Source organism: Apis cerana, linkage group LG6 (assembly GCF_029169275.1).
Source record: "Apis cerana isolate GH-2021 linkage group LG6, AcerK_1.0, whole genome shotgun sequence".
NCBI lineage: Eukaryota > Metazoa > Arthropoda > Insecta > Hymenoptera > Apidae > Apis > Apis cerana.
The window spans coordinates 12508977-12525146 of NC_083857.1; the positions used below are offsets into that span (position 1 = coordinate 12508977).

The window sequence follows — 16170 nt, forward strand, 5'->3', positions numbered from 1 at the left end:
TGACCCAGACGATTTCGGGTCACGGTAATTTGTGCCGCGACAATTGCACCCGCGGGACCAGTTCGCCGTACATCCACTCGAGATCGCGCCCGTAAACAAACTGGATTAGAGAGGAGAGGAAGGAATGAAAATTGTAGGACAGATAAGAATAAAAGTGGCGAGGCGAAACGAAAATACGTAGGGGCGGAATGTGTATATGGGATAAGAGGGCGAAAAAGAAATTGATGAAGAAGAGGGCGCTAGAATATAATTAAAGTTGCTAATCGTTCGATATTGAAAGTCTATTAATTGATGGAAGATTAATATTCTATTAGCAGAATGGAATAAAATAGAAAACTTTCCTTCGTAATTTTTATCTTAAATTAATTACGTCAAATTAACGATTCGTGCATTAATTGGAATTTCTGTTTCAAAATCACAAGCTCCTGGTTGCAAATTAAAAAAAGATTATCAAATATATAACACTGGCACGACGATTTAACTCGATCTATTTCGAAGTTAACGAGAAACAAAGTAACAGATATCTTAACGCATACGAGATTTAAATTGGAAACCAATTCAATGGCAGAAATCCATCAAGAACGATTTAATACGCGCCCATACGACACTCTGGATTGTTCCCTGAAACGCTTCACAGACGCGCATCTCCAATTGGCTCGCTGTCTCGGGAGTAGACGTAGGTAAACGGTGGATAGAGCCGGTGTGTGTCTATCTGTTAATGGCATCGTCAAAGTGACATTAAAGGAAATTGATACGCTCTGTACCGGCGGTGAGAGGCTCGAAGGAAGAGACGCGAGGAGAAGGAGGGGAGGGGAGGACTTAATCGTCCACGGCCTCCTAGAGTTCTCTCTCTTTCGAGTGCGCCGCGAGAAATACGAGGACCTGTCACTGAAGTGGCTGGAACTTCTATTGCCGCCGCGATATACCGTGCAGTTTACATACCTCTCCCGTTTTGATCGTTTCCCCATTAATCCTTAACGTGCCGGGCCTAAAATACGTTCAGTATTTCTTCATCAGAAATGCTTTGAGTTAAAATATTCGTGTGTCCATTAATAAAGTATTTTATCTTGTATATTGCTATAGTGTTTTCGACGTAAAAGTATCAGACGTGATAATTTTGAAAGGAAGAAAGTGACGGTGCTCGCTCGTGTGCTAAAACGTTTGGCACGTCATGAACGATACTGTAATAATGCGAATCCAACAATAATCGTTACCACGATCAACTGGCTTGCTTCTCTGGCGATGAAAAAGTTCTGGTAATTAATTAGTTGCTGTAACGAATAGCGAAGACTTGGAGCAAGGGAGTTAACAAGAATTATGTGTCCTCTGCTTTCGGGAGAGGAGCTTACTAATTGGATCGCGTAATGAAACCGAGCGAGATGATAAATTGAATAGGTTCGTTAAGCAGCTAGTATTTTCGTGGAAGACGTATAATAACTGTTCGCGGTTTACGAGCAGGATCTTCTCTTTTTCCTTCTCTCTCTCTATCCTCCTTCCTCCGCAAAAGAGATTCACGAGTCCCCCCTCTCCTTCTGCCCCTCCTCTTTCTTTTTTTTCCCCCCCTTTCATGCGCGCACGCCACGTCTTTTTGCGTCGACGTTTTACTTCGCGGCGGAATATGCAAGTTCCCGCGACTTTAAGCACCTAAATCTTGTTTCTTGCGTGCAACATATTACGAAAGTTTGATATTACAGGGATATAAGACGCTCGAGAGAGTTTGCGCGCGTCTTTCTGTCAGTTACCCCAACGTCTGCCGATACGCGTCCTGTTTGCCTTCAATGGCGGAAGTGGAGCGTATTGGCGACGAGGAAATGCCGCTGTTGACCGTGTCGACGTCGAAACGCGAAAGTTGCTTGGTAGTTACGGCTCGGGGATGTGAAGGGGAGTTGACAACTGTTGTACTTTTCTTGTATAACTCATAGTTACGCTATTATGTCGGTGGATATGAAACGTTGTTTTGCCAAACTTTAAAATTAGTAGAATCCTCTTGTACAATCGGAGTGTTTGTGATAAAAAAACAACTTTTGTCAAATTCTTTTCTTTCCCCCCTTCAGAAAAATAATCCTGGCATTTTAAAACAGAACAGAAATACCAATTTTCAAAATAATCGTTTCAATTTACAATTTTTTATAATTCGATTTTCTCAAATTTTCTATAAAAAAAAATAATTCCAATTTCAAATATTTCAATTCACGAATCCCTTCAATATCTATAACTTCTCTCTCTTTCTCACTCTTCCCTCTGACCCATTAACCCATTTGGCAAAAAATTCCACGCCAGACCGATTGCATATAATAAAACACGTTCACCGTCCAACGAACGCGTTACACGTACAGGGAGACATAATGAACAGAATCGCCGCCGGTGCATTCCAATTTCGAGTTCGAATAAGGGGATAGTCGGAAGGGATGAGAGCGCGTGCACGTGGTCGATCGGTGCGCGATCGAAACAGGCTGCATCGAACAATGGTCATTGTATCCAGGAATCCAGGAATTAACCGTAACCGTGCGGGCCCATTTCAAGGATCATGGCGCGACTGTCGCGTGAAAAGGCTTAATCGGTAACACCGTCAAAGCGAGCGGCGCTGTCGTCGCGTATTATACGAAATCCCTAGCGCACTTGTCACGGAGTCGTACGTTACTATACGGTTATACTTTGATGTAATGGCACAATGTGTTATAACGCGTCTACGTATTTCGGACAATGTGTGCTCGCGCTCCATGAACTCGATTCACCGCGACTGCGGAAGATATATCGGATCGTTTGGTAAATTGGTAGTTGAATATGATATTACGATTGTTATATCGTTTGGAAGTACGGATCTTTTGCAGAGGAAAAATAATATATCGCTCGTCATTGCTTGTCTATTCAATAAGAAATTCACCTAACCTCAAAATCAACGAAATTCTTCGGAAATTGAACGGATCAAAATTTAATTATCCATCTCTATACGCTATTAATATTCATCCTCATTTCATCCTCGAATCGAATTTTAATTAAATTATTATCAGAATTATCACTCGACACTCCCTATAACGTATCTAACCTTATGTAATCGTATAAAGTGCCTCTCCAATACAAGCATCTTGCTCGACACACGTACATTAATCGTTACCGGACTATCCTGTACACAAGCATCTGCAGCTGCGTGCACAGTCGCGTTCTTGGAACAGGAGTGCAAAGTGAGGAGGAGAAGCATACCGTGCGGAGGAGCAACCGTTCCCTCCCTTGCCCAGACGAGGACCGGTGTACAAGACAGACAACGTACGGGGCGACGTGCATGTTCGCTTATACCCGTGTATAAGCGGGCCCGTCTAAAGCAGCGCCTATCAATGCCACTTGTGCGACAATATGACAATGAACGGCTATAGCACGGCTCGACTAATACGAAAGGAGGCCGATACCGAAAGGTATATTACGAACTCGATTGAATGGGCTCGTCGGGGCCGATTATTAATATCGGTGCACTTTCAGAGTTTATCGCTTTTGCCTCGATCGAATCACGTTCAGTCGGACATTACACTTGAATAGCAGCCGTGAACAACAGCTTCGAGAATAGATCTACTGGGAGATCTGAGAGATGAGACTGCGTTTCCTCGCCTTCTCTCTCGCTTCTCGACTCGACAATAACGTGTTTTGTGCAGCGTGATCGTCATAACGGAGCGAAAAAGTGGGGAATGGAGAGGAGGAGGGGATGAGCGATCGTTCGAGAAACTTCTGCCAAATCGATGGCAGTAGATGGTAGGAATGTATTACGTATTTTTAAAGAGCGCCTAGGCTGTTCGCGTTAATTGTATCGTTTTTTTGAACGATTGAACAGATGGAGGGAGGGAGGGCGGTCGTTTCTTTCAGGGATTCGTGTGTCTGTGTACGAGCAGAGACGCAAAAGTTGAATTTAAGGGCGACGCTCGTTACCCGTTTCCCTGATTTCGTTCGACCGTTCCCTGGAAAGGTCTTCGATCACTCGTTAAACGGACCTCTCGTTATTAATTATCGAGGAAGAGCAAAAATTCTTTGTCAAGTATTTTTTCTTTTTTTTTTTTTCCATTTATTTCTTGCTCCTTCAAATCCTGGAAATCATTTTGTTTCGAGAGTAAATTATACTCTTAAGCATTTCACTAATGGTTAAAGATTAAACATTTTGGTTTATTGGCATATGATGGATCAAATTTGCCATAATTTGATCTCTTAAATTAAAATTGTATGTATTTAAAGAGAAAGGCAAAAGAACTGTTACGTTGTAATGTAGCTATCATAAATCAGGAACAAATTCGTAAATATATATATATATATATATATAATTTATTACTGTTTTATTTGAATAAATTTTCAAATAGAAAAAATATAAGAAATTACATTAAAAAAAATATCCTTGATGATATATCCTATATGAAATATCATACACGATGAAAAGCGGCTTAAACTATGTGAAATTTCACCTGAATCGATGACAGATGCACCAAAATGTACATAAAACCTGTACCGAGGACTACTCATAGCTGAGGATCATTGTTGCAACAGCAGAAACAATTTTTCGACGAGATTTCCCGTGGTACTGTGGGATTTTACAAGCGTTCGTATACTACTTGCCACGCGAAAACAAACACCGGCGTTTCCATTACAAGCGATGAATCGCAACATTTATCCGACGTTTCACTGAAATTGTCGTTCTTTTTTCAGAAATCGTTGTTAGATAAAGATTCTTTGGAGAATAAGCGATAATTAACTCGAATCGAGGTATGAAAAGAAAGAACTTAATTTCGATTTGAAGTTAACGACGTGCAACAATAAGAATTTATATACTTGAAAAATATTATATTCAAAATATTAAAGATAACATTTTTATTTATTTCAATAATCTCTTCATAACTTATACTCGCATTCGAAATCCTTCTGTAAAACGAGAAAGAAGAGTTGCCATTATTTTCGCGATGAATACACTGCAATACACTGTCAACGTAAATGTCCACAGGTCGGGAAAACGACATTTTTCCCGGAAACATCTCTATGTTGGAGCAAAGTGTCGGGTATAATTTTCCGTACACGACCGGTCAGAACGTTCGGGAGACTCGCGCGCAAATCACGAGGACGAAAGCGTCGTGTTGTGTACATTTGCTTGCACGGTATGCCAGTGGCTGGGCACGCGTGTGTCGCCACCTCTGTTTGGACAGCGCGATAACATCGTTAAACTTTTTGTCGTGCCGCTTGACGAGCGTGACAGCCGGACCGCACGAGTAAACTCGATTTCAGAAACAATAAGATTTATTTTTCCGCGCGTGCGGAACGTACATTGCTTCCCCCCCTTTCCTGTGTCCCTGTATGTGTTAGTTGTTCCTGGCGTTGTCCATCTGGTGTACATTCATACATGTATGTACGACGTTCTTTAGGTTACGATAAACGTATTGGAATTGTCACGTTTAACGTTTGATGTGACACAAGTGAATGTATATAGTGTTAAAGGTAAAAGTGATTTTTATAAGTCAAAAAGCAAAACAAATATGACTGACGATAGATATGTTCGAAGCTTTACTTTTTTACTTTTGAATTGTTTTTCAATGTGTGAGTACTGGATCGAATATTTTTTGCAGCAAAGAACGCAATGGTTAAACATGTATTGTTTTATTTTCAATATTAGTTTATTAATTTCGTAAAAGTTAATTGAAAGCTATTAAAAAATAGATTAAAATGATTTATAAGTAATATTTTTATAGAATTTATAAATATTTTTTATATATGTTATAGTCATCATTAATAATATTTCAACGTTAATATTTGTTAATATTTGTTGTACGTGTTTCAACGTGATATCATTAGTTCTATATTAACGTTGATCAATCGTTAATGCCAATTTTCACACTAGATCATATGTATCGATTTTTAGTATCGACAAGTACCGCTAGGCGGCTGCAAATGCTATCGCGTTCTCGTTAGTATTAATCGTGTTATCAGGTATAATTATTACATCTTTGTTATCAAAGATGTTGTAAGTATAATATTACTCATAAGTTGCTTTAGAAAAGATATCTTACTAAGTAATATCGTTCATAAGATATATTATAAATAGGATAATTCGTGTTTTTCGGCAAATATCGAAATATATTCAATCATCATTTAACATCAGTGAACGATGTTAAATAGTAAGATAATCTTATATGCACTCCATGAGTAATGTTATACTTAAAGATATTTTATCTTTATTTACAAAGGAATTAAATCAAACGAGACAATATAGAAATTTAGCATATAAAAATATGATAATTAAAATATACTACCGTTTTTAAATACATGCTATTTTTATTTATTTTTTTGCGACAAAGATGGCTTGTGACTTTATATTCATGTCTTGTTTTGAATTCTAACATGAACCGAAAATAAATGTTACAAATCCAATATATTAAAATTAAAATTAACTTGATATACAGTAAAATGTTTATCGTTTTCGATCGATTACTTGTTTAATTAGATGAAATTTTGTTTGAGTTTCCTCGTTCTCTCGTTGCCTTGAATTTTCGAGTAAACGTAATAAGTCAAACAAGCCAAACTGTTAATATTTGTAATTAAGAAAATATTATTAATTTCATTCAATCTTTCCAATTGTTTGCATTTACACTTATATTATTACATATACAAGTACAATTTTTATTCGCGATTAATTATTTTTAAATATATATAAATAATTATTACTAATTTGTTAAGATAATTATATAATTTTTTGATTATATTTAAAATCATTATTTCTTTGTAATAATATATTCATTGATATCAATTTTTGAAATTGATGACATTTCTATGGTCAATGTTGCGGCTGGGAGTGAATTGGCTAAGTTTGGTAATACGATGATAAACAGAAACTGGAAAGGGTGCACGTTGCGGGCCACAAAATATTGCTATACGTCATCCTCGCCTGTCCGCGGCGTCTGTAGAAGTCCCAAACGGCCGGGGAACCTTCACATTTCCCCGGTGTCGTTCGAACTCCTCCGTCGAACTTATCCAATATATATTTTTCTTTTCAATAAAAGTACATTGCCTTGTCGGGCGAACGTAAATGGACTCGCGGTGATATGGTTTTCTCCGTAAAGTTAGGTGGCGCTAGTCATTATTTCGTACAATTTGAGGTTAGGTATGTTGATGCTCTAATAGAATATTAGCACCGTTGAAGATATTTACAAAGGTACTGTACAATTATACATAGAAGCACAAATAACAATTATTTAAAATTAATACATTTATCTTAGTCTATTACTTCTCTAATTGTCATAGTTTATTTAATATTAATCACTAATAATTGATCACGTCGTCTCTGAAAGCAATTTATTAATAATTAATAGTCTCGTAATCGAAATCATTGAAATCCAATACACTCACCGCACCACACTTTTTCTTTTCTATTCTTACAATTGCTAAAAATAGTCACTTTTAATAAAATTAATATCAACAAAATATCAATCAATTAAATTTAAAAAAATTCGATTATATCTAACGATTTTCCACGATAATAAAATGTCGAACGATATTTCAAGCAATCAGGCAGGCAGAAATCGTCAGTATCGAACGATATCTAAGTATAAGCTCATAAACAAGATGATACTATCTGAGTGTAACGACCAAGTTTCCAACAAAATTAGAGGGAAACTGCAAACAACCTCGTCTCAGTTCGCTCTCCGCTCTGTCTCTATCCCTCGTTCGTTCAACCTCACGCTCGCATGCCGCCTCCTTCCCTCCACCATACACTCTCCTCTCTTCCACTCGTAGCGGCAGGCAGTTCGCGCAGTACGCCACGACAACCCTTCATTCGACTCGTTAGGGCGGCTGGAAACACGATACCAAACAGTAATGAAAAGCCTATCCTCCACTCGGTTTCTCTTAGAGATATTTATGTTGCACCGTCCCTATGCATAATGCACCCACACACACGTACGTTGCCCGGGTGGGTCGCGTTATCGGTGGCTGTGTGTGACAGATAAAGCGACCTTTGCTAAATGAGCAACGTCGGCTCGTTGTTTATTCGATTATAGGCTTAATCGTCGCCTGTCGACCCGACCCAAAATGTCTTTGTGCCTCGTGGCGGAAAGCGACGGAGTGGGGGCACAGTGAAGGCTGCAACGCAAATTAAATATCGAAACGTCGACGTGTGTATGCGTCGTTTTACGCGATGAGCGCGCGTGTTAGTAACATTTCCTGACGGTCGAGGGACTATTGGTTGTAGTAGCTCGGTCGGTAATCTGAGTCGGTTATCAAATTGGAAGAACGTATGGTGCCGCACGATGCGGAGAAGGATTGAAGGGTGTCAGGTTGCGTAGCTTGCAAAGGATTACATTGAGTGTTGAGATGGAGATAAGTATTAGATGTAAAGGAATTTGATGATCGAAGGGAAGTTGATTAAATGGATTAAGAGTAATTTGTGATACATAGATGTGTCTTTGATGAGATCTTTTTTTGGTTAGAGTTGGAACTTTAATTTTGCCAGTGAAATATATATTGATAATTGTATGTATATATTTTTGTTAAATATCTTTTATTTGTTAAAACTAGGGACAAAAGATTCGATTTATAATCATAAGGTTCGTTTCTCTTCACGATTGCCAACATAAACAAATCCACGACTCGCAATTAGCCTCGTATATCGCTGCCAATGGGTCCTCGATTACTATTTGCCCCGCTTTTAAGCATCGATCTGCATATTTAATGAAATGTCATCCGCATCGAACTGCAGCTACTTATGCCTCCCTCTCGAGCCTTGATGTAGTGACTCTTCCGCAGAATGCTCATTGTTCCATTGTCATTTTGTTGGCCGGTGACGTAGTGCTACGTCACACGAGAACCATATGTTGTTTACCGTGGATGCACCACTACGTCATCCGCGGAAATCGATATGTTTACCTGTGCCATTCGTATTGTATTACCGACATATAGAGTGGAATAATAATGCTTCCACTGTCAATCACCGACATATTTGCGGAATCTGCATGTATGTATATATGCTAAAATTTTGCCACATAATAGCGGCTCTGTGACTTTGTTGAAATTTAGGTCGCCAAAAAATACACTGCGACATTGTTTCAAATATTGGAACATGGAATACGACTCGGGGAGGGGAAGGGAAAGAACAGGGACACAAGTTTTTGAAATGATCTAAAAATTTTCGATGTTCTAGACAATAATTTATTATTCGTCTATCTGGCAATAATCTTTCCCGATAAAACTTCCCGTCAAAGGGGGAGGGGTTACAAATTCGAGTAAAATGGAAACTGTCACCGGTTTTACAAATAGGCAGCCTGTTTTCGAGATAACTGATAGACTCATTTCCAAGAATTTGCTCCCTCGGAAATTCGATAATTTTTCGAGCAAAACAAAAACACTCTCAGAAATCAGAGGAGACCCCTACTCTGCGACGGAAGTTCGATAACGAAACCAAACTTCGCCCATTTGTATACTTCCGCGTTGAAATATCGACTCGTTGGATAAAAATCGCGAACGACTTCTTCTATCGTTTCTTTTTTTCTTTTTTTTTTTTTTTTTTGTTGAACTGTTCGATTCAAACGAGAACTTATTTTCCGGTTTTTAATCGCGCGGGATGTTCTTCCATGAAGTTATATATACATATATATATATATATATATATAACTTCGGTTCATTTTCCATTGGTGGAAGGGATGAAATAAATCTCCTTGATCCTTTCTCGCGGTACACTGGTGCTCGCAGACTGTTTTCTCGTTTCGTCTCGCGAGCTAAGTTTCCAACTAACTTATAACTTTGACCTGGAATGCAATAACGAAAGGTCTCTTTCGAATTGGCCCGATTATTAAACGTTGCCTCTCCCCTTTCTCCCTCTGCCCCTCCCTCCTCTTCACTTTCGATCGACTCGACAATCAACGACGTTGTCGTAAAAATACTAAAACGGGGTAATTGGTAATAAAAATGCCGAATGGATTAATTGACAGTGGGTGTAATAAACGTCAGTGTATGAAGTTTTATCGTTGTTGGATCAATGGTGGATGAGAAGGAAGAATGTGGATTTTCAATAATTATTCCGATTCCTTTTTATCTCGTGAGTTTTATCTTTCAGGTTATGATTCCGATATTTAATTAAATATTCCTTGATATTCCAGAAAGATGGAAAAAAAAATGGAAATTTATGGTGTATATCAAAAGTATAATCGTGTTAAATTTTCTGTTCTTATTTATATAAAAAAAAAAAAAAAATTGAGAAAGAAAGAATTAAACATTCGGAAAATAGTTGGGACATTCGATATCGTACGCGAGGGAACAAGTGTCGGAGTGATACAACATCGAAGGGCAGACATCTAATCGTGGTTATGTTCGTGCATTGTAAACTTCCGGGATCGAAGTGGCCGGACGACATGATCGATGACGAGGAGTGTCAAATGGGAAAGGGGGCGAAATTTCTTAAGTTCCATCTCTTTGGGTGGAGGAACGGCGGTATAACACAGTGTGGCGAACGGTCATCGTTCACTTAAGGGCTAATCGAATTACATGTCCGATCACGTTACCGTTATCCGATATTCATCATCGTGTTACTTGTCGCATGGCAAAATTTCAAGTGGATCCTGCATTGCACGTGTTACCAGCGAATCAGTTACATCCCTATCTCGTTGAATTTGTGTGGAAACTTGAATGGATTAATTTAAAAAAAAAAAAAATACGAGACACGAGGTAAAAGTTTAATATTTTAATTGTAACTTTACGATTGTCGGTATTGTTACAAATGAAACATTGTTACACGCTTATAATCGTGTATTCTATATTGTCGGTGAATTTTTTGTAAAAAAAAGATATCATGTTTAATTTTTATCAAAGAATATTATTTACAGAATTTGTTGAATTGAACAAAAGAAAGGGAGTGAATATTGTTATTCGAATTATTAAAAAATGAATTTCATCTTTAAAAGAATGAAAAAAAAGTTGCAAAGATAGAACAAACATTTTATATGTAAAAGAATTTTCACGAAATATGCAAAAATAACAAATTTGACTTTTATGAACAAGCTCTATGCTTTTATAATTATTTTTTTATTATTCATCTATTCTTTTGAACGTTTTCCAAGAAGATAAATAAAAGTAAACTTGTTCTTTAAAAAATCTTAAGCATAATTTTACTCTATCGGCGTACAATGTATATAATAATCATAATATAAACATATTACACTAATTGATTCAATATAAAAATAATTTTTTAAATTATCTCCATAATTATATCAATTATAATTTGATCAGAGAGAGAAAGAGAATCTATTCTCACATTTTAGAATCTATTTGTCAATACTAATCAAATTGCATGATAGAGAGGAGCAATAAAATCTACCAAAATTATGAAATGCAGCTCAACCTTGCATGACTTTATAAGTAAAAATAATTATGACTATAATTATTTGCACAATAAAATCCTTCCATTCATTTTAAATATTCAAGAGAAATCTTTTGTAGCACATTGCGTTAGAAGGTTGAAACGTGGTCTCCAAAAGCTAAGAGATAAGTGGAAGAATTGTCTCTCTTTTTACCTCTCTATCTTTCCGCGAGACTTGTTTCCAATGAACACAGTATCATAGAGTTTTCAATAGTGGACCCACATGGGATAAATATTCTGAGAATTGAGACCTTTAATGAAAGTGTGAAACAATAAGCCTGAATAAGATAGAAAGAACATCAAGGAGAATCGCACGTTGGGGACTGTCTACTATCGGCACACTACCCATCTCTATCCAAAGAAACGTCTCATCTCTTTCATATTCCCCTCATCTCAATTCTTCGAGACAGCAGCGCCACCGTGGCGCGTTAAATGAAGCGGACCCTGCTTGGTTCGCGAGCAGCTTTTAAATTGTCCTCTCGTCCGTATACGTGCGCTTCCATGGGCAGGGATTTATTAGTATTTACTATGCAAATCAGCCTCGACAACGGTTCTCGGGGTTCTTTCTTCCGGAAGAGGTGGTTGCGAGCCGCGTGTGTCAGCGTCGTAATTAATTCGTTTGATTTATATTGGCAAAGGACTCGGCATGCTAATTTCGTATTTACTTATTAAGGGAACGGGACTGGCCCATATTATTTTACCGGCTGGCTGAAAACGGCGACAGACTGGACCGGCGGCTCTCTCCCCTCGCCTCTGCCCGACTCAGGATCCCCCTCCTCTCGGCACGCAACTCTGCCCACGGCTCGAGTTCACGAAGAACTCCAAATAGTCGAGTGGGGTGTGCCAGCGAGAGACACAGTCGATAATTAAAGTAGCTCCTTTGTTCGACTTAGATCGATAGATTCTTCACAGTTAGACAATGGCTAACTGTGACGAACTGTGTGACGAAAGAGAAAGAAAACTATCCGTGCTTCCATTCGTGTTTCGAGTTTTCTCTTTTCGAACATTTCGCTTGTGCTCTATTTATTCCAGTTTTTGCGCCATCTCGTGAGTACCGATGTAATCTTCCGAGCAACCAGTCGTTGCTTATGTAACTGTATAGTACATACGCGGAAATTCTCCGAATAGAAATGTTTCTATCTTTTCTGCTGAGTCTTGATAATGTTGTGATGTTTTAACGTTGTCCCTTTCAAAAAGAGAAGAAAGGGATGTTATTTTATTTATATATTGTTTTATTTTTCTTCGATATTTTCGTGTAAAGAGATCTACCATTTCTTATCGGATAGAAATGAGATTTAATACAGTTACTTGTGTGTATACTGAGAGCTGTAAAAATCGAGCGAAGTAAAATTCAAGATTTTTACTCGATTTTCGGCTTTATTTTTTTATTATTAATTTTTCTTGGAAATTACGTTCGAATTTTTCTTCGCCAATGATATTTACAATAAAATAAGAATAAGTTAATCATTCCCGACAACGTTTAAAATGTTCCATAATTAACATTCTAAAAAATTATTGAATTTTATTTTTATTGAATAAAGAAATTTAAAAAAAAAACAAAGCGCGTGAAATATCATAATTATAATTGTTAAAAAATATTCATTCGATGAACGTCGTCGATTTCACGGAAATTGGACGCGTCGAGCTTAACTTTCATTGCGTTAACGGTCCCGCGTCATGCGGAATGAATTGCAAAATGATTTTCCAACGGGCCAGAGCCGCGACGAATGGTTTATATGCAAAATAGTTTATGATTGCTACGGGTCTACGGTTAGCTAAAATAGATTAACGTCGTTGTACATTAGTTAATGCCGGCGCCTGGCCAGCGATGACATTTAATATTGACGTGGGATATCGTTCCGATATGCAAACGATAAAATTTGACCGAACCGTGCGAAATCCGATGACGGGGTGGGGTTGGGAGGGGAGGGGAGGTGCGTGCTTGATAGGTGAAATTTATGCCACCGTGATGGTGGAACGAAAGCTCAAAGAATATCGTTACACACTGTCTTTCACAAGGGGAAATGAAAATCAATCGATTACATTAAATTAATCGCCTCTGGCCAATAATAAATTTGTTTTCATTCAATTTTGTAACTACACGATTGTAAATGCATTTGTTACGAACGAAAGAAAAAAATTTGGTCTTAATGTAGTTACATGGAGTATTAATAATATTTATGATGCTTTTGAAGGACTAAAAAAGACAAAAGTCAATATAAAATATCGATATAGATTCATTTATTAACACATTGTTGGTCAAATATAATTGGCGAAATTTTTATCAACGAATATTAACTGTTTATATTAAATTTATTGAATTGGACGAAAGTATAAGAGTTAAAGAAATTTCACAAATTGTGCAAAATTAGCAGATTTGACTTTTATGAGGCGAACATAATTAATGATATCATATTAATCTCTTTAAATTTTCAGAATTTTCATTTTAGTATATATACTTGAAATCGAATTGAAATCCAAATCTATCTCACTCACGATCTTAAGCATAATTTTACTATATCAGTTGGAAAAATTTAGATTCACGTTAAATTAACACAGAGAAACAAAACATTCAATTTCTTACTTTCACTATACGATACTCAATTCTCATATCCAACACAGGCAACCGAGTAAACAATTTTTCAATCGATACATAAAAAAATGTAACAATTTTTTAAACCTGCCATCTGCAAAAGAAATCAACCTTTCATCCTCTTTCACTCCTCCCCTTTTTTCCTTCCCTCCCCAACATTCATCTTCGATACTTGCAAACGACTGATTTACACATCGTTTGAGCTCGCGAGCAATCTCCGCGGGGGCAACGGTTGTATCTGATCCTTTGAGCGACGCAACAAAGCATTTTAAGCAAACTGCTCGCCACCCCTCCGCAAGGGTGGAAAGGAGGCGCCGTAAGGGTTAATTAAAGTATTTCAATGGGCCTGCATCGGACTGCCTCCTCGCTCGACTTTTATCTACAGACCTCTCTCCCTCCCCCAATCTCTAACGGACACTGCAAACACAACCGAGTTTCTCGTATCGAATCTCTATACATATCAACGAGAACACGTCGAGGATGGAAGTTTAATATTACCGACAATTCGCCACGTTCTTTTCAGTTCTTCCAGCGATCAAAATTCCTTTTTTCCTCTCTCTCTTCCTCCCTCCCCTTTCCTTCCCATTTTTTCCTTTGAACCACTTTTTGTTCCTCCATCCCTCTTCTTTCTTTTTTTTTTTTTTATCATTCGTCGCTGAGTAATTGCACCGCTCGATAGTAGCAGGTGTAATTGGACCGATTTCGGCCGCGATGGAAATGACCCACATACCCCGTCGCGGGTCGATGCCCACTACCCATGCGAGCGTCCGTTGCATGCAAAATGCGAGACCGTCCGATTTGAAATACGAGCTCGATGGATAGGAGAGGAGGCGCGTTTCTGCAGTTTTCCTACTCTTCGACCCATCGCCAGTTCTGGAGTGAGAGATCGCGAGTGAGAGGGGGGAGGATGGGAGAGGGATGGAGAGGGAAAGGAGAGAAGGAGGTCGAGTGGGAGTGGAAAAAGGGAAATGGGCCGCGAGTCACGTTCCGCGAGGCGTTTGGGAACTGTTGCAAGGGAGTTGAACGATCCAGAGGGCGGGTCGATCGACGATCGAGCGTTCCGCTAATGGACGATGATATTCGCGTTAGCGTGGGCCGAAAAGCGTGCCGACGCTTTGCTGGTGTAATGTAATATGGGCGGGTTTTGTTGCGAGAATTCGTGCTAAAAGGTAAAAGTTGCTTGCCTCCTATATGATTTTTGTGAATTTTTCGACTCGTGAATATTTATCTTGAATTCGAAAATTGGAAAGTGACGAAAGTTAACCAAGGACGAGCGCGTTGACCATTTAAATTTCGATTTACGCACAATTGATCGTTTTTTTCACTTTATACAGCCATACATAATTACGTTTTCAATATATCTCTCGCTCAAGTGTGAGATAGAGAAGAATGAATTTCAAGAAAAGTTAAACGAACGGAATAAAATCTTGAAAACTGAAAAGCGAACACTTCAAAAAAACCACACAACCCTTCCAACGACCACTTCTCCAACGATCTGAATCAGCTTGAGCTAAAACCCCTGAAGAAAAAAAAAAAGAAAAAAAGAAAACGACCTCCAACAAACTGTATCTCTCGGCAAAAGAGAGTCGGTGAAAAACACAACGACCCGCCACCTATGTAAACACCACACCCCATCCCTTTGGTCGCAAGTTGCCCTGTTCCCCGACCGACCAGACGTCCAACGCGGAAGATCGGATCACGGAAGTTGCGGGATCCGCGGACCCGTGTCGCCTCTTCGTACTTGTCGCATAACCGCGCGAAAGCTGCTGAATAAACGGAACACCCTCACTTACGATAGCCCTGTCCTCCTACACGGCGCCTCGTACGTGTATTTGGAGGGGAGGGGTGCGCACGTTGGTGCGTGGCACACGGTTGTATACACAGGAGCCAGGGAGGAACAGAAGCTGGTATATATTGGTTCAAACCCTGCGCACTCAGCGCTCATGAATATGCCGGAGCACGATAGTTCAACCCTACCGGGCCAACCCCCTATCGTTGCCCCCCTTTCTCTCGCTCTCGCTCGCTCTCTTTAGCTCGAACCTCGGTCAATCTCGGCCTGAGCTGTGTTGTATCGGGAAAGGGGTGAGCCGGCTAAGTCCTGTGTTTATATAGAATGATTTTCAGACGATAACGTCACCGGGTGTACCTTCGTTTCTGGCTCGATCGCAGTTTCACGGGGTGTGGTGTAGGAGGATGAGGAGAGGATAGGATA

General features: G+C 38.9%; 1 protein-coding gene and 1 long non-coding RNA gene across 6 annotated transcripts in view; both read left to right on the plus strand.

The window, feature by feature from the left end:
* Positions 1–16170, plus strand: part of LOC107993946 (teneurin-a) — a 628759-nt gene that overhangs the window by 344950 nt on the left and 267639 nt on the right. The window lies entirely within an intron of this gene.
* Positions 772–4849, plus strand: LOC133666361 (uncharacterized). Its single transcript, XR_009830453.1, has 2 exons — positions 772–3410; positions 3475–4849. It is a non-coding gene; the product is annotated as an uncharacterized LOC133666361 (long non-coding RNA).